The sequence below is a fragment of the Pleurodeles waltl genome, chromosome 2_2 (genome assembly GCF_031143425.1).
Source record: "Pleurodeles waltl isolate 20211129_DDA chromosome 2_2, aPleWal1.hap1.20221129, whole genome shotgun sequence".
In the NCBI taxonomy this organism is placed as follows: Eukaryota; Metazoa; Chordata; class Amphibia; order Caudata; family Salamandridae; genus Pleurodeles; species Pleurodeles waltl.
The window spans coordinates 723,547,914-723,572,127 of record NC_090439.1 but is presented as its reverse complement, the minus strand read 5'-3'; positions in this window follow the sequence as shown (position 1 = coordinate 723,572,127).

The following is a 24,214-nucleotide window of genomic DNA, read 5'->3' as shown; positions in this document are numbered from 1 at the left end:
GGGGGCAGAAACCACTAGGCACCTGGGATTTGTTTTTTGGCGCCAATGTCATGCAGGGGGAGCGACCCCTTAGGCAAGGGTCGCTCCCGGGGGGGGGGGGGGCTGGGGGGGGCAAATTTATTTTAGGGCATTTCTGCCCCCCCCCTCCCGGGGCCGGCTGAGCTAGAGGCCAAACTCCACAGGTAGGCACTTTGCAAAAAACACCTCTGTTTTCTGTGAAAAATGTGTTCTGTCCACGTTGTGTTTTGGGCCATTTCCTTTCGTGGGCGCTAGGCCTACCCACAGAAGTGAGGTACCATTTTTATTGAGAGACTTAGGGGAACGCTGGGTGGAAGGAAATTTGTGGCTCCTCTCAGATTCCAGAACTTTCTGCCACAGAAATGTGAGGAACATGTGTTTTTTTAGCCACAATTTGAGGTTTGCAAAGGATTCTGGGTAACAGAACCTGGTCCGAGCCCCGCAAGTCACCCCATCTTGGATTCCCCTAGGTCTCTAGTTTTCAGAAATGCACAGGTTTGGTAGGTTTCCCTAGGTGCCGGGTGAGCTACAGGCCAAAATCCACAGGTAGGCACTGTTTTCTTTCAAAAAATGGGATGTGTCCACGTTGTGTTTTGGGGCGTTTCCTGTTGCGGGCGCTAGGCCTACCCACGCAAGTGAGGTATCATTTTTATCGGGAGACTTGGGGGAACGCTGGGTGGAAGGAAATTTGTAGCTCCTCTCAGATTCCAGAACTTTCTGCCACAAAAATGTGAGGAACATGTGTTTTTTTAGCCAAATTTTGAGGTTTGCAAAGGATTCTGGGTAACAGAACCTGGTCCGAGCCCCGCAAGTCACCCCTCCTTGGATTCCCCTAGGTCTCTAGTTTTTAGAAATGCACAGGTTTGGTAGGTTTCCCTAGGTGCCGGCTGAGCTAGAGGCCAAAATCTACAGGTAGGCACTTCGCAAAAAACACCTCTGTTTTTTTCCAAAATTTAGGATGTGTCCACGTTGCGCTTTGGGGTGTTTCCTGTCGCCGGCGCTAGGCCTACCCACGCAAGTGAGGTATCATTTTTATCGGGAGACTTGGGGGAACGCTGGGTGGAAGGAAATTTGTAGCTCCTCTCAGATTCCAGAACTTTCTGCCACAGAAATGTGAGGAACATGTGTTTTTTTAGCCAAATTTTTAGGTTTGCAAAGGATTCTGGGTGACAGAACCTGGTCCGAGCCCCGCAAGTCACCCCTCCTTGGATTACCCTAGGTCTCTAGTTTTCAGAAATGCACAGGTTTGGTAGGTTTCCCTAGGTGCCGGCTGAGCTAGAGGCCAAAATCTACAGGTAGGCACTTCGCAAAAAACACCTCTGTTTTTTTCCAAAATTTAGGATGTGTCCACGTTGCGCTTTGGGGTGTTTCCTGTCGCCGGTGCTAGGCCTACCCACGCAAGTGAGGTATCATTTTTATCGGGAGACTTGGGGGAACGCTGGGTGGAAGGAAATTTGTAGCTCCTCTCAGATTCCAGAACTTTATGCCACAGAAATGTGAGGAACATGTGTTTTTTTAGCCAAATTTTGAGGTTTGCAAAGGATTCTGGGTAACAGAACCTGGTCCGAGCCCCGCAAGTCACCCCTCCTTGGATTCCCCTAGGTCTCTAGTTTTTAGAAATGCACAGGTTTGGTAGGTTTCCCTAGGTGCCGGCTGAGCTAGAGGCCAAAATCTACAGGTAGGCACTTCGCAAAAAACACCTCTGTTTTTTTCCAAAAATTAGGATGTGTCCACGTTGCGCTTTGGGGTGTTTCCTGTCGCCGGCGCTAGGCCTACCCACGCAAGTGAGGTATCATTTTTATCGGGAGACTTGGGGGAACGCTGGGTGGAAGTAAATTTGTAGCTCCTCTCAGATTCCAGAACTTTCTGCCACAAAAATGTGAGGAACATGTGTTTTTTTAGCCAAATTTTGAGGTTTGCAAAGGATTCTGGGTAACAGAACCTGGTCCGAGCCCCGCAAGTCACCCCTCCTTGGATTCCCCTAGGTCTCTAGTTTTCAGAAATGCACAGGTTTGGTAGGTTTCCCTAGGTGCCGGCTGAGCTAGAGGCCAAAATCTACAGGTAGGCACTTCGCAAAAAACACCTCTGTTTTCTCCCAAAATTTAGGATGTGTCCACGTTGCGCTTTGGGGTGTTTCCTGTCGCCGGCGCTAGGCCTACCCACGCAAGTGAGGTATCATTTTTATCGGGAGACTTGGGGGAACGCTGGGTGGAAGGAAATTTGTAGCTCCTCTCAGATTCCAGAACTTTCTGCCACAGAAATGTGAGGAACATGTGTTTTTTTAGCCAAATTTTGAGGTTTGCAAAGGATTCTGGGTAACAGAACCTGGTCCGAGCCCCGCAAGTCACCCCTCCTTGGATTCCCCTAGGTCTCTAGTTTTCAGAAATGCACAGGTTTGGTAGGTTTCCCTAGGTGCCGGCTGAGCCAGAGGCCAAAATCTACAGGTAGGCACTTCGCAAAAAACACCTCTGTTTTCTGTGAAAAAATATGTTCTGTCCACGTTGTGTTTTGGGCCATTTCCTTTCGTGGGCGCTAGGCCTACCCACAGAAGTGAGGTACCATTTTTATTGAGAGACTTAGGGGAACGCTGGGTGGAAGGAAATTTGTGGCTCCTCTCAGATTCCAGAACTTTCTGCCACAGAAATGTGAGGAACATGTGTTTTTTTAGCCACATTTTGAGGTTTGCAAAGGATTCTGGGTAACAGAACCTGGTCCGAGCCCCGCAAGTCACCCCTCCTTGGATTCCCCTAGGTCTCTAGTTTTCAGAAATGCACAGGTTTGGTAGGTTTCCCTAGGTGCCGGCTGAGCTAGAGGCCAAAATCTACAGGTAGGCACTTCGCAAAAAACACCTCTGTTTTCTCCCAAAATTTAGGATGTGTCCACGTTGCGCTTTGGGGTGTTTCCTGTCGCCGGCGCTAGGCCTACCCACGCAAGTGAGGTATCATTTTTATCGGGAGACTTGGGGGAACGCTGGGTGGAAGGAAATTTGTAGCTCCTCTCAGATTCCAGAACTTTCTGCCACAGAAATGTGAGGAACATGTGTTTTTTTAGCCAAATTTTGAGGTTTGCAAAGGATTCTGGGTAACAGAACCTGGTCCGAGCCCCGCAAGTCACCCCTCCTTGGATTCCCCTAGGTCTCTAGTTTTCAGAAATGCACAGGTTTGGTAGGTTTCCCTAGGTGCCGGCTGAGCTAGAGGCCAAAATCTACAGGTAGGCACTTCGCAAAAAACACCTCTGTTTTCTGTGAAAAAATATGTTCTGTCCACGTTGTGTTTTGGGCCATTTCCTTTCGTGGGCGCTAGGCCTACCCACAGAAGTGAGGTACCATTTTTATTGAGAGACTTAGGGGAACGCTGGGTGGAAGGAAATTTGTGGCTCCTCTCAGATTCCAGAACTTTCTGCCACAGAAATGTGAGGAACATGTGTTTTTTTAGCCACATTTTGAGGTTTGCAAAGGATTCTGGGTAACAGAACCTGGTCCGAGCCCCGCAAGTCACCCCATCTTGGATTCCCCTAGGTCTCTAGTTTTCAGAAATGCACAGGTTTGGTAGGTTTCCCTAGGTGCCGGGTGAGCTACAGGCCAAAATCCACAGGTAGGCACGGTTTTCTTTCAAAAAATGGGATGTGTCCACGTTGCGTTTTGGGGCGTTTCCTGTTGCGGGCGCTAGGCCTACCCACGCAAGTGAGGTATCATTTTTATCGGGAGACTTGGGGGAACGCTGGGTGGAAGGAAATTTGTAGCTCCTCTCAGATTCCAGAACTTTCTGCCACAAAAATGTGAGGAGCATGTGTTTTTTTAGCCAAATTTTGAGGTTTGCAAAGGATTCTGGGTAACAGAACCTGGTCCGAGCCCCGCAAGTCACCCCTCCTTGGATTCCCCTAGGTCTCTAGTTTTCAGAAATGCACAGGTTTGGTAGGTTTCCCTAGGTGCCGGCTGAGCTAGAGGCCAAAATCTACAGGTAGGCACTTCGCAAAAAACACCTCTGTTTTCTCCCAAAATTTAGGATGTGTCCACGTTGCGCTTTGGGGTGTTTCCTGTCGCCGGCGCTAGGCCTACCCACGCAAGTGAGGTATCATTTTTATCGGGAGACTTGGGGGAATGCTGGGTGGAAGGAAATTTGTAGCTCCTCTCAGATTCCAGAACTTTCTGCCACAGAAATGTGAAGAACACGTGTTTTTTTAGCCACATTTTGAGGTTTGCAAAGGATTCTGGGTAACAGAACCTGGTCCGAGCCCCGCAAGTCACCCCATCTTGGATTCCCCTAGGTCTCTAGTTTTCAGAAATGCACAGGTTTGGTAGGTTTCCCTAGGTGCCGGCTGAGCTAGAGGCCAAAATCTACAGGTAGGCACTTCGCAAAAAACACCTCTGTTTTTTCCCAAAATTTAGGATGTGTCCACGTTGCGCTTTGGGGTGTTTCCTGTCGCCAGCGCTAGGCCTAACCACGCAAGTGAGGTATCATTTTTATCGGGAGACTTGGGGGAACGCTTGGTGGAAGGAAATTTGTAGCTCCTCTCAGATTCCAGAACTTTCTGCCACAGAAATGTGAGGAACATGTGTTTTTTTAGCCAAAGTTTGAGGTTTGCAAAGGATTCTGGGTAACAGAACCTGGTCCGAGCCCCGCAAGTCACCCCTCCTTGGATTCCCCTAGGTCTCTAGTTTTCAGAAATGCACAGGTTTGGTAGGTTTCCCTAGGTGCCGGCTGAGCTAGAGGCCAAAATCTACAGGTAGGCACTTCGCAAAAAACACCTCTGTTTTTTTCCAAAATTTAGGATGTGTCCACGTTGCGCTTTGGGGTGTTTCCTGTCGCCAGCGCTAGGCCTACCCACGCAAGTGAGGTATCATTTTTATCGGGAGACTTGGGGGAACGCTTGGTGGAAGGAAATTTGTAGCTCCTCTCAGATTCCAGAACTTTCTGCCACAGAAATGTGAGGAACATGTGTTTTTTTAGCCAAATTTTGAGGTTTGCAAAGGATTCTGGGTAACAGAACCTAGTCCGAGCCCCGCAAGTCACCCCATCTTGGATTCCCCTAGGTCTCTAGTTTTCAGAAATGCACAGGTTTGGTAGGTTTCCCTAGGTGCCGGCTGAGCTAGAGGCCAAAATCTACAGGTAGGCACTTCGCAAAAAACACCTCTGTTTTTTCCCAAAATTTAGGATGTGTCCACGTTGCGCTTTGGGGTGTTTCCTGTCGCCAGCGCTAGGCCTACCCACGCAAGTGAGGTATCATTTTTATCGGGAGACTTGGGGGAAAGCTTGGTGGAAGGAAATTTGTAGCTCCTCTCAGATTCCAGAACTTTCTGCCACAGAAATTTGAGGAACATGTGTTTTTTTAGCCAAATTTTGAGGTTTGCAAAGGATTCTGGGTAACAGAACCTGGTCCGAGCCCCGCAAGTCACCCCTCCTTGGATTCCCCTAGGTCTCTAGTTTTCAGAAATGCACAGGTTTGGTAGGTTTCCCTAGGTGCCGGCTGAGCTAGAGGCCAAAATCTACAGGTAGGCACTTCGCACAAAACACCTCTGTTTTTTTCCAAAATTTAGGATGTGTCCATGTTGCGCTTTGGGGTGTTTCCTGTCGCCGGCGCTAGGCCTACCCACGCAAGTGAGGTATCATTTTTATCGGGAGACTTGGGGGAACGCTGGGTGGAAGGAAATTTGTAGCTCCTCTCAGATTCCAGAACTTTCTGCCACAGAAATGTGAGGAACATGTGTTTTTTTAGCCAAATTTTGAGGTTTGCAAAGGATTCTGGGTAAAAGAACCTGGTCCGAGCCCCGCAAGTCACCCCTCCTTGGATTCCCCTAGGTCTCTAGTTTTCAGAAATGCACAGGTTTGTTAGGTTTCCCTAGGTGCTGGCTGAGCTAGAGGCCAAAATCTACAGGTAGGCACTTCGCAAAAAACACCTCTGTTTTTTTCCAAAATTTAGGATGTGTCCACGTTGCGCTTTGGGGTGTTTCCTGTCGCCGGCGCTAGGCCTACCCACGCAAGTGAGGTATCATTTTTATCGGGAGACTTGGGGGAACGCTGGGTGGAAGGAAATTTGTAGCTCCTCTCAGATTCCAGAACTTTCTGCCACAGAAATGTGAGGAACATGTGTTTTTTTAGCCAAATTTTGAGGTTTGCAAAGGATTCTGGGTGACAGAACCTGGTCCGAGCCCCGCAAGTCACCCCTCCTTGGATTACCCTAGGTCTCTAGTTTTCAGAAATGCACAGGTTTGGTAGTTTTCCCTAGGTGCCGGCTGAGCTAGAGGCCAAAATCTACAGGTAGGCACTTCGCAAAAAACACCTCTGTTTTTTTCCAAAATTTAGGATGTGTCCACGTTGCGCTTTGGGGTGTTTCCTGTCGCCGGTGCTAGGCCTACCCACGCAAGTGAGGTATCATTTTTATCGGGAGACTTGGGGGAACGCTGGGTGGAAGGAAATTTGTAGCTCCTCTCAGATTCCAGAACTTTATGCCACAGAAATGTGAGGAACATGTGTTTTTTTAGCCAAATTTTGAGGTTTGCAAAGGATTCTGGGTAACAGAACCTGGTCCGAGCCCCGCAAGTCACCCCTCCTTGGATTCCCCTAGGTCTCTAGTTTTTAGAAATGCACAGGTTTGGTAGGTTTCCCTAGGTGCCGGCTGAGCTAGAGGCCAAAATCTACAGGTAGGCACTTCGCAAAAAACACCTCTGTTTTTTTCAAAAATTTAGGATGTGTCCACGTTGCGCTTTGGGGTGTTTCCTGTCGCCGGCGCTAGGCCTACCCACGCAAGTGAGGTATCATTTTTATCGGGAGACTTGGGGGAACGCTGGGTGGAAGGAAATTTGTAGCTCCTCTCAGATTCCAGAACTTTCTGCCACAGAAATGTGAGGAACATGTGTTTTTTTAGCCAAATTTTTAGGTTTGCAAAGGATTCTGGGTGACAGAACCTGGTCCGAGCCCCGCAAGTCACCCCTCCTTGGATTACCCTAGGTCTCTAGTTTTCAGAAATGCACAGGTTTGGTAGGTTTCCCTAGGTGCCGGCTGAGCTAGAGGCCAAAATCTACAGGTAGGCACTTCGCATAAAACACCTCTGTTTTTTTCCAAAATTTAGGATGTGTCCACGTTGCGCTTTGGGGTGTTTCCTGTCGCCGGTGCTAGGCCTACCCACGCAAGTGAGGTATCATTTTTATCGGGAGACTTGGGGGAACGCTGGGTGGAAGGAAATTTGTAGCTCCTCTCAGATTCCAGAACTTTATGCCACAGAAATGTGAGGAACATGTGTTTTTTTAGCCAAATTTTGAGGTTTGCAAAGGATTCTGGGTAACAGAACCTGGTCCGAGCCCCGCAAGTCACCCCTCCTTGGATTCCCCTAGGTCTCTAGTTTTTAGAAATGCACAGGTTTGGTAGGTTTCCCTAGGTGCCGGCTGAGCTAGAGGCCAAAATCTACAGGTAGGCACTTCGCAAAAAACACCTCTGTTTTTTTCCAAAAATTAGGATGTGTCCACGTTGCGCTTTGGGGTGTTTCCTGTCGCCGGCGCTAGGCCTACCCACGCAAGTGAGGTATCATTTTTATCGGGAGACTTGGGGGAACGCTGGGTGGAAGGAAATTTGTAGCTCCTCTCAGATTCCAGAACTTTCTGCCACAAAAATGTGAGGAACATGTGTTTTTTTAGCCAAATTTTGAGGTTTGCAAAGGATTCTGGGTAACAGAACCTGGTCCGAGCCCCGCAAGTCACCCCTCCTTGGATTCCCCTAGGTCTCTAGTTTTCAGAAATGCACAGGTTTGGTAGGTTTCCCTAGGTGCCGGCTGAGCTAGAGGCCAAAATCTACAGGTAGGCACTTCGCAAAAAACACCTCTGTTTTCTCCCAAAATTTAGGATGTGTCCACGTTGCGCTTTGGGGTGTTTCCTGTCGCCGGCGCTAGGCCTACCCACGCAAGTGAGGTATCATTTTTATCGGGAGACTTGGGGGAACGCTGGGTGGAAGGAAATTTGTAGCTCCTCTCAGATTCCAGAACTTTCTGCCACAGAAATGTGAGGAACATGTGTTTTTTTAGCCAAATTTTGAGGTTTGCAAAGGATTCTGGGTAACAGAACCTGGTCCGAGCCCCGCAAGTCACCCCTCCTTGGATTCCCCTAGGTCTCTAGTTTTCAGAAATGCACAGGTTTGGTAGGTTTCCCTAGGTGCCGGCTGAGCTAGAGGCCAAAATCTACAGGTAGGCACTTCGCAAAAAACACCTCTGTTTTTTTCCAAAATTTAGGATGTGTCCACGTTGCGCTTTGGGGTGTTTCCTGTAGCCGGCGCTAGGCCTACCCACGCAAGTGAGGTATCATTTTTATCGGGAGACTTGGGGGAACGCTGGGTGGAAGGAAATTTGTAGCTCCTCTCAGATTCCAGAACTTTCTGCCACAGAAATGTGAGGAACATGTGTTTTTTTAGCCAAATTTTTAGGTTTGCAAAGGATTCTGGGTGACAGAACCTGGTCCGAGCCCCGCAAGTCACCCCTCCTTGGATTACCCTAGGTCTCTAGTTTTCAGAAATGCACAGGTTTGGTAGGTTTCCCTAGGTGCCGGCTGAGCTAGAGGCCAAAATCTACAGGTAGGCACTTCGCAAAAAACACCTCTGTTTTTTTCCAAAATTTAGGATGTGTCCACGTTGCGCTTTGGGGTGTTTCCTGTCGCCGGTGCTAGGCCTACCCACGCAAGTGAGGTATAATTTTTATCGGGAGACTTGGGGGAACGCTGGGTGGAAGGAAATTTGTAGCTCCTCTCAGATTCCAGAACTTTATGCCACAGAAATGTGAGGAACATGTGTTTTTTTAGCCAAATTTTGAGGTTTGCAAAGGATTCTGGGTAACAGAACCTGGTCCGAGCCCCGCAAGTCACCCCTCCTTGGATTCCCCTAGGTCTCTAGTTTTTAGAAATGCACAGGTTTGGTAGGTTTCCCTAGGTGCCGGCTGAGCTAGAGGCCAAAATCTACAGGTAGGCACTTCGCAAAAAACACCTCTGTTTTTTTCCAAAAATTAGGATGTGTCCACGTTGCGCTTTGGGGTGTTTCCTGTCGCCGGCGCTAGGCCTACCCACGCAAGTGAGGTATCATTTTTATCGGGAGACTTGGGGGAACGCTGGGTGGAAGGAAATTTGTAGCTCCTCTCAGATTCCAGAACTTTCTGCCACAGAAATGTGAGGAACATGTGTTTTTTTAGCCAAATTTTTAGGTTTGCAAAGGATTCTGGGTGACAGAACCTGGTCCGAGCCCCGCAAGTCACCCCTCCTTGGATTACCCTAGGTCTCTAGTTTTCAGAAATGCACAGGTTTGGTAGGTTTCCCTAGGTGCCGGCTGAGCTAGAGGCCAAAATCTACAGGTAGGCACTTCGCAAAAAACACCTCTGTTTTTTTCCAAAATTTAGGATGTGTCCACGTTGCGCTTTGGGGTGTTTCCTGTCGCCGGTGCTAGGCCTACCCACGCAAGTGAGGTATAATTTTTATCGGGAGACTTGGGGGAACGCTGGGTGGAAGGAAATTTGTAGCTCCTCTCAGATTCCAGAACTTTATGCCACAGAAATGTGAGGAACATGTGTTTTTTTAGCCAAATTTTGAGGTTTGCAAAGGATTCTGGGTAACAGAACCTGGTCCGAGCCCCGCAAGTCACCCCTCCTTGGATTCCCCTAGGTCTCTAGTTTTTAGAAATGCACAGGTTTGGTAGGTTTCCCTAGGTGCCGGCTGAGCTAGAGGCCAAAATCTACAGGTAGGCACTTCGCAAAAAACACCTCTGTTTTTTTCCAAAAATTAGGATGTGTCCACGTTGCGCTTTGGGGTGTTTCCTGTCGCCGGCGCTAGGCCTACCCACGCAAGTGAGGTATCATTTTTATCGGGAGACTTGGGGGAACGCTGGGTGGAAGGAAATTTGTAGCTCCTCTCAGATTCCAGAACTTTCTGCCACAGAAATGTGAGGAACATGTGTTTTTTTAGCCAAATTTTTAGGTTTGCAAAGGATTCTGGGTAACAGAACCTGGTCCGAGCTCCGCAAGTCACCCCTCCTTGGATTCCCCTAGGTCTCTTGTTTTCAGAAATGCACAGGTTTGGTAGGTTTCCCTAGGTGCCGGCTGAGCTAGAGGCCAAAATCTACAGGTAGGCACTTCGCAAAAAACACCTCAGTTTTTTTCCAAAATTTAGGATGTGTCCACGTTGCGCTTTGGGGTGTTTCCTGTCGCCGGCGCTAGGCCTACCCAAGCAAGTGAGGTATCATTTTTATCGGGAGACTTGGGGGAACGCTGGGTGGAAGGAAATTTGTAGCTCCTCTCAGATTCCAGAACTTTCAGCCACAAAAATGTGAGGGACATGTGGTTTTTTTGCCAAATTTTGAGGTTTGCAAAGGATTCTGGGTAACAGAACCTGGTCCGAGCCCCGCAAGTCACCCCTCCTTGGATTCCCCTAGGTCTCTAGTTTTCAGAAATGCACAGGTTTGGTAGGTTTCCCTAGGTGCCGGCTGAGCTAGAGGCCAAAATCTACAGGTAGGCACTTCGCAAAAAACACCTCTGTTTTTTTCCAAAATTTAGGATGTGTCCACGTTGCGCTTTGGGGTGTTTCCTGTCGCCGGCGCTAGGCCTACCCACGCAAGTGAGGTATCATTTTTATCGGGAGACTTGGGGGAACGCTGGGTGGAAGGAAATTTGTAGCTCCTCTCAGATTCCAGAACTTTCTGCCACAGAAATGTGAGGAACATGTGTTTTTTTAGCCAACTTTTTAGGTTTGCAAAGGATTCTGGGTAACAGAACCTGGTCCGAGCCCCGCAAGTCACCCCTCCTTGGATTCCCCTAGGTCTCTAGTTTTCAGAAATGCACAGGTTTGGTAGGTTTCCCTAGGTGCCGGCTGAGCTAGAGGCCAAAATCTACAGGTAGGCACTTCGCAAAAAACACCTCTGTTTTTTTCCAAAATTTAGGATGTGTCCACGTTGCGCTTTGGGGTGTTTCCTGTCGCCGGCGCTAGGCCTACCCAAGCAAGTGAGGTATCATTTTTATCGGGAGACTTGGGGGAACGCTGGGTGGAAGGAAATTTGTAGCTCCTCTCAGATTCCAGAACTTTCAGCCACAAAAATGTGAGGAACATGTGTTTTTTTAGCCAAATTTTTAGGTTTGCAAAGGATTCTGGGTAACAGAACCTGGTCCGAGCCCCGCAAGTCACCCCTCCTTGGATTCCCCTAGGTCTCTAGTTTTCAGAAATGCACAGGTTTGGTAGGTTTCCCTAGGTGCCGGCTGAGCTAGAGGCCAAAATCTACAGGTAGGCACTTCGCAAAAAACACCTCTGTTTTTTTCCAAACTTTAGGATGTGTCCACGTTGCGCTTTGGGGTGTTTCCTGTCGCCGGCGCTAGGCCTACCCACGCAAGTGAGGTATCATTTTTATCGGGAGACTTGGGGGAACGCTGGGTGGAAGGAAATTTGTAGCTCCTCTCAGATTCCAGAACTTTCTGCCACAGAAATGTGAGGAACATGTGTTTTTTTAGCCAAATTTTTAGGTTTGCAAAGGATTCTGGGTAACAGAACCTGGTCCGAGCCCCGAAGTCACCCCTCCTTGGATTCGCCTAGGTCCCTAGTTTTTAGAAATGTACAGGTTTGGTAGGTTTCCCTAGGTGCCGGCTGAGCTAGAGGCCAAAATCTACAGGTAGGCACTTCGCAAAAAACACCTCTGTTTTTTTCCAAACTTTAGGATGTGTCCACGTTGCGCTTTGGGGTGTTTCCTGTCGCCGGTGCTAGGCCTACCCACGCAAGTGAGGTATTATTTTTATCGGGAGACTTGGGGGAACGCTGGGTGGAAGGAAATTTGTAGCTCCTCTCAGATTCCAGAACTTCCTGCCACAGAAATGTGAGGAACATGTGTTTTTTAAGCCAAATTTTGAGGTTTGCAAAGGATTCTGGGTAACAGATCCTGGTCCGAGCTCCGCAAGTCACCCCTCCTTGGATTCCCCTAGGTCTCTTGTTTTCAGAAATGCACAGGTTTGGTAGGTTTCCCTAGGTGCCGGCTGAGCTAGAGGCCAAAATCTACAGGTAGGCACTTTGCAAAAAACACCTCTGTTTTTTTCCAAAATTTAGGATGTGTCCACGTTGCGCTTTGGGGTGTTTCCTGTCGCCGGCGCTAGGCCTACCCACGCAAGTGAGGTATCATTTTTATCGGGAGACTTGGGGGAACGCTGGGTGGAAGGAAATTTGTAGCTCCTCTCAGATTCCAGAACTTTCTGCCACAGAAATGTGAGGAACATGTGTTTTTTTAGCCAAATTTTGAGGTTTGCAAAGGATTCTGGGTAACAGAACCTGGTCCGAGCCCCGCAAGTCACCCCTCCTTGGATTCCCCTAGGTCTCTAGTTTTCAGAAATGCACAGGTTTGGTAGGTTTCCCTAGGTGCCGGCTGAGCTAGAGGCCAAAATCTACAGGTAGGCACTTCGCAAAAAACACCTCTGTTTTTTTCCAAACTTTAGGATGTGTCCACGTTGCACTTTGGGGTGTTTCCTGTCGCCGGCGCTAGGCCTACCCACGCAAGTGAGGTATCATTTTTATCGGGAGACTTGGGGGAACGCTGGGTGGAAGGAAATTTGTAGCTCCTCTCAGATTCCAGAACTTTCTGCCACAGAAATGTGAGGAACATGTGTTTTTTTAGACAAATTTTGAGGTTTGCAAAGGATTCTGGGTAACAGAACCTGGTCCGAGCCCCGCAAGTCACCCCTCCTCGGATTCCCCTAGGTCTCTAGTTTTTAGAAATGCACAGGTTTGGTAGGTTTCCCTAGGTGCCGGCTGAGCTAGAGGCCAAAATCTACAGGTAGGCACTTCGCAAAAAACACCTCTGTTTTTTTCCAAAATTTAGGATGTGTCCACGTTGCGCTTTGGGGTGTTTCCTGTCGCCGGCGCTAGGCCTACCCACGCAAGTGAGGTATCATTTTTATCGGGAGACTTGGGGGAACGCTGGGTGGAAGGAAATTTGTAGCTCCTCTCAGATTCCAGAACTTTCTGCCACAGAAATGTGAGGAACATGTGTTTTTTTAGACAACTTTTGAGGTTTGCAAAGGATTCTGGGTAACAGAACCTGGTCCGAGCCCCGCAAGTCACACCTCCTTGGATTCCCCTAGGTCTCTAGTTTTCAGAAATGCACAGGTTTAGTAGGTTTCCCTAGGTGCCGGCTGAGCTAGAGGCCAAAATCTACAGGTAGGCACTTCACAAAAAACACCTCTGTTTTTTTCCAAAATTTAGGATGTGTCCACGTTGCGCTTTGGGGTGTTTCCTGTAGCCGGCGCTAGGCCTACCCACGCAAGTGAGGTATCATTTTTATCGGGAGACTTGGGGGAACGCTGGGTGGAAGGAAATTTGTAGCTCCTCTCAGATTCCAGAACTTTCTGCCACAGAAATGTGAGGAACATGTGTTTTTTTAGCCAAATTTTTAGGTTTGCAAAGGATTCTGGGTAACAGAACCTGGTCCGAGCCCCGCAAGTCACCCCTCCTTGGATTCCCCTAGGTCTCTAGTTTTCAGAAATGCACAGGTTTGGTAGGTTTCCCTAGGTGCCGGCTGAGCTAGAGGCCAAAATCTACAGGTAGGCACTTCGCAAAAAACACCTCTGTTTTTTTCCAAACTTTAGGATGTGTCCACGTTGCGCTTTGGGGTGTTTCCTGTCGCCGGCGCTAGGCCTACCCACGCAAGTGAGGTATCATTTTTATCGGGAGACTTGGGGGAACGCTGGGTGGAAGGAAATTTGTAGCTCCTCTCAGATTCCAGAACTTTCTGCCACAGAAATGTGAGGAACATGTGTTTTTTTAGACAAATTTTGAGGTTTGCAAAGGATTCTGGGTAACAGAACCTGGTCCGAGCCCCGCAAGTCACCCCTCCTCGGATTCCCCTAGGTCTCTAGTTTTTAGAAATGCACAGGTTTGGTAGGTTTCCCTAGGTGCCGGCTGAGCTAGAGGCCAAAATCTACAGGTAGGCACTTCGCAAAAAACACCTCTGTTTTTTTCCAAAATTTAGGATGTGTCCACGTTGCGCTTTGGGGTGTTTCCTGTCGCCGGCGCTAGGCCTACCCACGCAAGTGAGGTATCATTTTTATCGGGAGACTTGGGGGAACGCTGGGTGGAAGGAAATTTGTAGCTCCTCTCAGATTCCAGAACTTTCTGCCACAGAAATGTGAGGAACATGTGTTTTTTTAGACAACTTTTGAGGTTTGCAAAGGATTCTGGGTAACAGAACCTGGTCCGAGCCCCGCAAGTCACCCCTCCTTGGATTCCCCTAGGTCTCTAGTTTTCAGAAATGCACAGGTTTAGTAGGTTTCCCTAGGTGCCGGCTGAGCTAGAGGCCAAAATCTACAGGTAGGCACTTCACAAAAAACACCTCTGTTTTTTTCCAAAATTTAGGATGTGTCCACGTTGCGCTGTGGGGTGTTTCCTGTAGCCGGCGCTAGGCCTACCCACGCAAGTGAGGTATCATTTTTATCGGGAGACTTGGGGGAACGCTGGGTGGAAGGAAATTTGTAGCTCCTCTCAGATTCCAGAACTTTCTGCCACAGAAATGTGAGGAACATGTGTTTTTTTAGCCAAATTTTTAGGTTTGCAAAGGATTCTGGGTGACAGAACCTGGTCCGAGCCCCGCAAGTCACCCCTCCTTGGATTACCCTAGGTCTCTAGTTTTCAGAAATGCACAGGTTTGGTAGGTTTCCCTAGGTGCCGGCTGAGCTAGAGGCCAAAATCTACAGGTAGGCACTTCGCAAAAAACACCTCTGTTTTTTTCCAAAATTTAGGATGTGTCCACGTTGCGCTTTGGGGTGTTTCCTGTCGCCGGTGCTAGGCCTACCCACGCAAGTGAGGTATAATTTTTATCGGGAGACTTGGGGGAACGCTGGGTGGAAGGAAATTTGTAGCTCCTCTCAGATTCCAGAACTTTATGCCACAGAAATGTGAGGAACATGTGTTTTTTTAGCCAAATTTTGAGGTTTGCAAAGGATTCTGGGTAACAGAACCTGGTCCGAGCCCCGCAAGTCACCCCTCCTTGGATTCCCCTAGGTCTCTAGTTTTTAGAAATGCACAGGTTTGGTAGGTTTCCCTAGGTGCCGGCTGAGCTAGAGGCCAAAATCTACAGGTAGGCACTTCGCAAAAAACACCTCTGTTTTTTTCCAAAAATTAGGATGTGTCCACGTTGCGCTTTGGGGTGTTTCCTGTCGCCGGCGCTAGGCCTACCCACGCAAGTGAGGTATCATTTTTATCGGGAGACTTGGGGGAACGCTGGGTGGAAGGAAATTTGTAGCTCCTCTCAGATTCCAGAACTTTCTGCCACAGAAATGTGAGGAACATGTGTTTTTTTAGCCAAATTTTTAGGTTTGCAAAGGATTCTGGGTGACAGAACCTGGTCCGAGCCCCGCAAGTCACCCCTCCTTGGATTACCCTAGGTCTCTAGTTTTCAGAAATGCACAGGTTTGGTAGGTTTCCCTAGGTGCCGGCTGAGCTAGAGGCCAAAATCTACAGGTAGGCACTTCGCAAAAAACACCTCTGTTTTTTTCCAAAATTTAGGATGTGTCCACGTTGCGCTTTGGGGTGTTTCCTGTCGCCGGTGCTAGGCCTACCCACGCAAGTGAGGTATAATTTTTATCGGGAGACTTGGGGGAACGCTGGGTGGAAGGAAATTTGTAGCTCCTCTCAGATTCCAGAACTTTATGCCACAGAAATGTGAGGAACATGTGTTTTTTTAGCCAAATTTTGAGGTTTGCAAAGGATTCTGGGTAACAGAACCTGGTCCGAGCCCCGCAAGTCACCCCTCCTTGGATTCCCCTAGGTCTCTAGTTTTTAGAAATGCACAGGTTTGGTAGGTTTCCCTAGGTGCCGGCTGAGCTAGAGGCCAAAATCTACAGGTAGGCACTTCGCAAAAAACACCTCTGTTTTTTTCCAAAAATTAGGATGTGTCCACGTTGCGCTTTGGGGTGTTTCCTGTCGCCGGCGCTAGGCCTACCCACGCAAGTGAGGTATCATTTTTATCGGGAGACTTGGGGGAACGCTGGGTGGAAGGAAATTTGTAGCTCCTCTCAGATTCCAGAACTTTCTGCCACAGAAATGTGAGGAACATGTGTTTTTTTAGCCAAATTTTTAGGTTTGCAAAGGATTCTGGGTAACAGAACCTGGTCCGAGCTCCGCAAGTCACCCCTCCTTGGATTCCCCTAGGTCTCTTGTTTTCAGAAATGCACAGGTTTGGTAGGTTTCCCTAGGTGCCGGCTGAGCTAGAGGCCAAAATCTACAGGTAGGCACTTCGCAAAAAACACCTCTGTTTTTTTCCAAAATTTAGGATGTGTCCACGTTGCGCTTTGGGGTGTTTCCTGTCGCCGGCGCTAGGCCTACCCACGCAAGTGAGGTATCATTTTTATCGGGAGACTTGGGGGAACGCTGGGTGGAAGGAAATTTGTAGCTCCTCTCAGATTCCAGAACTTTCTGCCACAGAAATGTGAGGAACATGTGTTTTTTTAGCCAAATTTTGAGGTTTGCAAAGGATTCTGGGTAACAGAACCTGGTCCGAGCCCTGCAAGTCACCCCTCCTTGGATTCCCCTAGGTCTCTAGTTTTCAGAAATGCACAGGTTTGGTAGGTTTCCCTAGGTGCCGGCTGAGCTAGAGGCCAAAATCTACAGGTAGGCACTTCGCAAAAAACACCTCTGTTTTTTTCCAAAATTTAGGATGTGTCCACGTTGCGCTTTGGGGTGTTTCCTGTCGCCGGCGCTAGGCCTACCCAAGCAAGTGAGGTATCATTTTTATCGGGAGACTTGGGGGAACGCTGGGTGGAAGGAAATTTGTAGCTCCTCTCAGATTCCAGAACTTTCAGCCACAAAAATGTGAGGGACATGTGGTTTTTTTGCCAAATTTTGAGGTTTGCAAAGGATTCTGGGTAACAGAACCTGGTCCGAGCCCCGCAAGTCACCCCTCCTTGGATTCCCCTAGGTCTCTAGTTTTCAGAAATGCACAGGTTTGGTAGGTTTCCCTAGGTGCCGGCTGAGCTAGAGGCCAAAATCTACAGGTAGGCACTTCGCAAAAAACACCTCTGTTTTTTTCCAAAATTTAGGATGTGTCCACGTTGCGCTTTGGGGTGTTTCCTGTCGCCGGCGCTAGGCCTACCCACGCAAGTGAGGTATCATTTTTATCGGGAGACTTGGGGGAACGCTGGGTGGAAGGAAATTTGTAGCTCCTCTCAGATTCCAGAACTTTCTGCCACAGAAATGTGAGGAACATGTGTTTTTTTAGCCAACTTTTTAGGTTTGCAAAGGATTCTGGGTAACAGAACCTGGTCCGAGCCCCGCAAGTCACCCCTCCTTGGATTCCCCTAGGTCTCTAGTTTTCAGAAATGCACAGGTTTGGTAGGTTTCCCTAGGTGCCGGCTGAGCTAGAGGCCAAAATCTACAGGTAGGCACTTCGCAAAAAACACCTCTGTTTTTTTCCAAAATTTAGGATGGGTCCACGTTGCGCTTTGGGGTGTTTCCTGTCGCCGGCGCTAGGCCTACCCAAGCAAGTGAGGTATCATTTTTATCGGGAGACTTGGGGGAACGCTGGGTGGAAGGAAATTTGTAGCTCCTCTCAGATTCCAGAACTTTCAGCCACAAAAATGTGAGGAACATGTGTTTTTTTAGCCAAATTTTTAGGTTTGCAAAGGATTCTGGGTAACAGAACCTGGTCCGAGCCCCGCAAGTCACCCCTCCTTGGATTCCCCTAGGTCTCTAGTTTTCAGAAATGCACAGGTTTGGTAGGTTTCCCTAGGTGCCGGCTGAGCTAGAGGCCAAAATCTACAGGTAGGCACTTCGCAAAAAACACCTCTGTTTTTTTCCAAACTTTAGGATGTGTCCACGTTGCGCTTTGGGGTGTTTCCTGTCGCCGGCGCTAGGCCTACCCACGCAAGTGAGGTATCATTTTTATCGGGAGACTTGGGGGAACGCTGGGTGGAAGGAAATTTGTAGCTCCTCTCAGATTCCAGAACTTTCTGCCACAGAAATGTGAGGAACATGTGTTTTTTTAGCCAAATTTTTAGGTTTGCAAAGGATTCTGGGTAACAGAACCTGGTCCGAGCCCCGCAAGTCACCCCTCCTTGGATTCCCCTAGGTCCCTAGTTTTTAGAAATGTACAGGTTTGGTAGGTTTCCCTAGGTGCCGGCTGAGCCAGAGGCCAAAATCTACAGGTAGGCACTTCGCAAAAAACACCTCTGTTTTTTTCCAAACTTTAGGATGTGTCCACGTTGCGCTTTGGGGTGTTTCCTGTCGCCGGTGCTAGGCCTACCCACGCAAGTGAGGTATTATTTTTATCGGGAGACTTGGGGGAACGCTGGGTGGAAGGAAATTTGTAGCTCCTCTCAGATTCCAGAACTTCCTGCCACAGAAATGTGAGGAACATGTGGTTTTTTAGCCAAATTTTGAGGTTTGCAAAGGATTCTGGGTAACAGAACCTGGTCCGAGCTCCGCAAGTCACCCCTCCTTGGATTCCCCTAGGTCTCTTGTTTTCAGAAATGCACAGGTTTGGTAGGTTTCCCTAGGTGCCGGCTGAGCTAGAGGCCAAAATCTACAGGTAGGCACTTTGCAAAAAACACCTCTGTTTTTTTCCAAAATTTAGGATGTGTCCACGTTGCGCTTTGGGGTGTTTCCTGTCGCCGGCGCTAGGCCTACCCACGCAAGTGAGGTATCATTTTTATCGGGAGACTTGGGGGAACGCTGGGTGGAAGGAAATTTGTAGCTCCTCTCAGATTCCAGAACTTTCTGCCACAGAAATGTGAGGAACATGTGTTTTTTTAGCCAAATTTTGAGGTTTGCAAAGGATTCTGGGTAACAGAACCTGGTCCGAGCCCCGCAAGTCACCCCTCCTTGGATTCCCCTAGGTCTCTAGTTTTCAGAAATGCACAGGTTTGGTAGGTTTCCCTAGGTGCCGGCTGAGCTAGAGGCCAAAATCTACAGGTAGGCACTTCGCAAAAAACACCTCTGTTTTTTTCCAAACTTTAGGATGTGTCCACGTTGCGCTTTGGGGTGTTTCCTGTCGCCGGCGCTAGGCCTACCCACGCAAGTGAGGTATCATTTTTATCGGGAGACTTGGGGGAACGCTGGGTGGAAGGAAATTTGTAGCTCCTCTCAGATTCCAGAACTTTCTGCCACAGAAATGTGAGGAACATGTGTTTTTTTAGACAAATTTTGAGGTTTGCAAAGGATTCTGGGTAACAGAACCTGGTCCGAGCCCCGCAAGTCACCCCTCCTCGGATTCCCCTAGGTCTCTAGTTTTTAGAAATGCACAGGTTTGGTAGGTTTCCCTAGGTGCCGGCTGAGCTAGAGGCCAAAATCTACAGGTAGGCACTTCGCAAAAAACACCTCTGTTTTTTTCCAAAATTTAGGATGTGTCCACGTTGCGCTTTGGGGTGTTTCCTGTCGCCGGCGCTAGGCCTACCCACGCAAGTGAGGTATCATTTTTATCGGGAGACTTGGGGGAACGCTGGGTGGAAGGAAATTTGTAGCTCCTCTCAGATTCCAGAACTTTCTGCCACAGAAATGTGAGGAACATGTGTTTTTTTAGACAACTTTTGAGGTTTGCAAAGGATTCTGGGTAACAGAACCTGGTCCGAGCCCCGCAAGTCACCCCTCCTTGGATTCCCCTAGGTCTCTAGTTTTCAGAAATGCACAGGTTTAGTAGGTTTCCCTAGGTGCCGGCTGAGCTAGAGGCCAAAATCTACAGGTAGGCACTTCACAAAAAACACCTCTGTTTTTTTCCAAAATTTAGGATGTGCCCACGTTGCGCTTTGGGGTGTTGCCTGTCGCCGGTGCTAGGCCTACCCACGCAAGTGAGGTATCATTTTTATCGGGAGACTTGGGGGAACGCTGGGTGGAAGGAAATTTGTAGCTCCTCTCAGATTCCAGAACTTCCTGCCACAGAAATGTGAGGAACATGTGGTTTTTTAGCCAAATTTTGAGGTTTGCAAAGGATTCTGGGTAACAGAACCTGGTCCGAGCTCCGCAAGTCACCCCTCCTTGGATTCCCCTAGGTCTCTTGTTTTCAGAAATGCACAGGTTTGGTAGGTTTCCCTAGGTGCCGGCTGAGCTAGAGGCCAAAATCTACAGGTAGGCACTTCGCAAAAAACACCTCTGTTTTTTTCCAAAATTTAGGATGTGTCCACGTTGCGCTTTGGGGTGTTTCCTGTCGCCGGCGCTAGGCCTACCCACGCAAGTGAGGTATCATTTTTATCGGGAGACTTGGGGGAACGCTGGGTGGAAGGAAATTTGTAGCTCCTCTCAGATTCCAGAACTTTCTGCCTCAGAAATGTGAGGAACATGTGTTTTTTTAGCCAAATGTTGAGGTTTGCAAAGGATTCTGGGTAACAGAACCTGGTCCGAGCCCCGCAAGTCACCCCTCCTTGGATTCCCCTAGGTCTCTAGTTTTCAGAAATGCACAGGTTTGGTAGGTTTCCCTAGGTGCCGGCTGAGCTAGAGGCCAAAATCTACAGGTAGGCACTTCGCAAAAAACACCTCTGTCTTTTTCCAAAATTTAGGATGTGTCCACGTTGCGCTTTGGGGTGTTTCCTGTCGCCGGCGCTAGGCCTACCCAAGCAAGTGAGGTATCATTTTTATCGGGAGACTTGGGGGAACGCTGGGTGGAAGGAAATTTGTAGCTCCTCTCAGATTCCAGAACTTTCTGCCACAGAAATGTGAGGAACATGTGTTTTTTTAGCCAAATTTTTAGGTTTGCAAAGGATTCTGGGTAACAGAACCTGGTCCGAGCCCCGCAAGTCACCCCTCCTTGGATTACCCTAGGTCTCTAGTTTTCAGAAATGCACAGGTATGGTAGTTTTCCCTAGGTGCCGGCTGAACTAGAGGCCAAAATCTACAGGTAGGCACTTCGCAAAAAACACCTCTGTTTTTTTCCAAAATTTAGGATGTGTCCACGTTGCGCTTTGGGGTGTTTCCTGTCGCCGGCGCTAGGCCTACCCACGCAAGTGAGGTATCATTTTTATCGGGAGACTTGGGGGAACGCTGGGTGGAAGGAAATTTGTAGCTCCTCTCAGATTCCAGAACTTTCTGCCACAGAAATGTGAGGAACATGTGTTTTTTTAGCCAAATTTTTAGGTTTGCAAAGGATTCTGGGTAACAGAACCTGGTCCGAGCCCCGCAAGTCACCCCTCCTTGGATTCCCCTAGGTCTCTAGTTTTCAGAAATGCACAGGTTTGGTAGGTTTCCCTAGGTGCCGGCTGAGCTAGAGGCCAAAATCTACAGGTAGGCACTTCGCAAAAAACACCTCTGTTTTCTCCCAAAATTTAGAATGTGTCCACGTTGCGCTTTGGGGTGTTTCCTGTCGCCGGCGCTAGGCCTACCCACGCAAGTGAGGTATCATTTTTATCGGGAGACTTGGGGGAACGCTGGGTGGAAGGAAATTTGTAGCTCCTCTCAGATTCCAGAACTTTCTGCCACAGAAATGTGAGGAACATGTGTTTTTTTAGCCAAATTTTTAGGTTTGCAAAGGATTCTGGGTAACAGAACCTGGTCCGAGCCCCGCAAGTCACCCCTCCTTGGATTACCCTAGGTCTCTAGTTTTCAGAAATGCACAGGTATGGTAGTTTTCCCTAGGTGCCGGCTGAACTAGAGGCCAAAATCTACAGGTAGGCACTTCACAAAAAACACCTCTGTTTTTTTCCAAAATTTAGGATGTGCCCACGTTGCGCTTTGGGGTGTTGCCTGTCGCCGGTGCTAGGCCTACCCACGCAAGTGAGGTATCATTTTTATCGGGAGACTTGGGGGAACGCTGGGTGGAAGGAAATTTGTAGCTCCTCTCAGATTCCAGAACTTCCTGCCACAGAAATGTGAGGAACATGTGGTTTTTTAGCCAAATTTTGAGGTTTGCAAAGGATTCTGGGTAACAGAACCTGGTCCGAGCTCCGCAAGTCACCCCTCCTTGGATTCCCCTAGGTCTCTTGTTTTCAGAAATGCACAGGTTTGGTAGGTTTCCCTAGGTGCCGGCTGAGCTAGAGGCCAAAATCTACAGGTAGGCACTTCGCAAAAAACACCTCTGTTTTTTTCCAAAATTTAGGATGTGTCCACGTTGCGCTTTGGGGTGTTTCCTGTCGCCGGCGCTAGGCCTACCCACGCAAGTGAGGTATCATTTTTATCGGGAGACTTGGGGGAACGCTGGGTGGAAGGAAATTTGTAGCTCCTCTCAGATTCCAGAACTTTCTGCCTCAGAAATGTGAGGAACATGTGTTTTTTTAGCCAAATGTTGAGGTTTGCAAAGGATTCTGGGTAACAGAACCTGGTCCGAGCCCCGCAAGTCACCCCTCCTTGGATTCCCCTAGGTCTCTAGTTTTCAGAAATGCACAGGTTTGGTAGGTTTCCCTAGGTGCCGGCTGAGCTAGAGGCCAAAATCTACAGGTAGGCACTTCGCAAAAAACACCTCTGTCTTTTTCCAAAATTTAGGATGTGTCCACGTTGCGCTTTGGGGTGTTTCCTGTCGCCGGCGCTAGGCCTACCCAAGCAAGTGAGGTATCATTTTTATCGGGAGACTTGGGGGAACGCTGGGTGGAAGGAAATTTGTAGCTCCTCTCAGATTCCAGAACTTTCTGCCACAGAAATGTGAGGAACATGTGTTTTTTTAGCCAAATTTTTAGGTTTGCAAAGGATTCTGGGTAACAGAACCTGGTCCGAGCCCCGCAAGTCACCCCTCCTTGGATTACCCTAGGTCTCTAGTTTTCAGAAATGCACAGGTATGGTAGTTTTCCCTAGGTGCCGGCTGAACTAGAGGCCAAAATCTACAGGTAGGCACTTCGCAAAAAACACCTCTGTTTTTTTCCAAAATTTAGGATGTGTCCACGTTGCGCTTTGGGGTGTTTCCTGTCGCCGGCGCTAGGCCTACCCACGCAAGTGAGGTATCATTTTTATCGGGAGACTTGGGGGAACGCTGGGTGGAAGGAAATTTGTAGCTCCTCTCAGATTCCAGAACTTTCTGCCACAGAAATGTGAGGAACATGTGTTTTTTTAGCCAAATTTTTAGGTTTGCAAAGGATTCTGGGTAACAGAACCTGGTCCGAGCCCCGCAAGTCACCCCTCCTTGGATTCCCCTAGGTCTCTAGTTTTCAGAAATGCACAGGTTTGGTAGGTTTCCCTAGGTGCCGGCTGAGCTAGAGGCCAAAATCTACAGGTAGGCACTTCGCAAAAAACACCTCTGTTTTCTCCCAAAATTTAGGATGTGTCCACGTTGCGCTTTGGGGTGTTTCCTGTCGCCGGCGCTAGGCCTACCCACGCAAGTGAGGTATCATTTTTATCGGGAGACTTGGGGGAACGCTGGGTGGAAGGAAATTTGTAGCTCCTCTCAGATTCCAGAACTTTCTGCCACAGAAATGTGAGGAACATGTGTTTTTTTAGCCAAATTTTTAGGTTTGCAAAGGATTCTGGGTAACAGAACCTGGTCCGAGCCCCGCAAGTCACCCCTCCTTGGATTACCCTAGGTCTCTAGTTTTCAGAAATGCACAGGTATGGTAGTTTTCCCTAGGTGCCGGCTGAACTAGAGGCCAAAATCTACAGGTAGGCACTTCGCAAAAAACACCTCTGTTTTTTTCCAAAATTTAGGATGTGTCCACGTTGCGCTTTGGGGTGTTTCCTGTCGCCGGCGCTAGGCCTACCCACGCAAGTGAGGTATCATTTTTATCGGGAGACTTGGGGGAACGCTGGGTGGAAGGAAATTTGTAGCTCCTCTCAGATTCCAGAACTTTCTGCCACAGAAATGTGAGGAACATGTGTTTTTTTAGCCAAATTTTTAGGTTTGCAAAGGATTCTGGGTAACAGAACCTGGTCCGAGCCCCGCAAGTCACCCCTCCTTGGATTCCCCTAGGTCTCTAGTTTTTAGAAATGCACAGGTTTGGTAGGTTTCCCTAGGTGCCGGCTGAGCTAGAGGCCAAAATCTACAGGTAGGCACTTCGCAAAAAACACCTCTGTTTTTTCCCAAAATTTAGGATGTGTCCACGTTGCGCTTTGGGGTGTTTCCTGTCGCCGGCGCTAGGCCTACCCACGCAAGTGAGGTATAATTTTTATCGGGAGACTTGGGGGAACGCTGGGTGGAAGGAAATTTGTAGCTCCTCTCAGATTCCAGAACTTTCTGCCACAGAAATGTGAGGAACATGTGTTTTTTTAGACAAATTTTGACGTTTGCAAAGGATTCTGGGTAACAGAACCTGGTCCGAGCCCCGCAAGTCACCCCTCCTTGGATTCCCCTAGGTCTCTAGTTTTCAG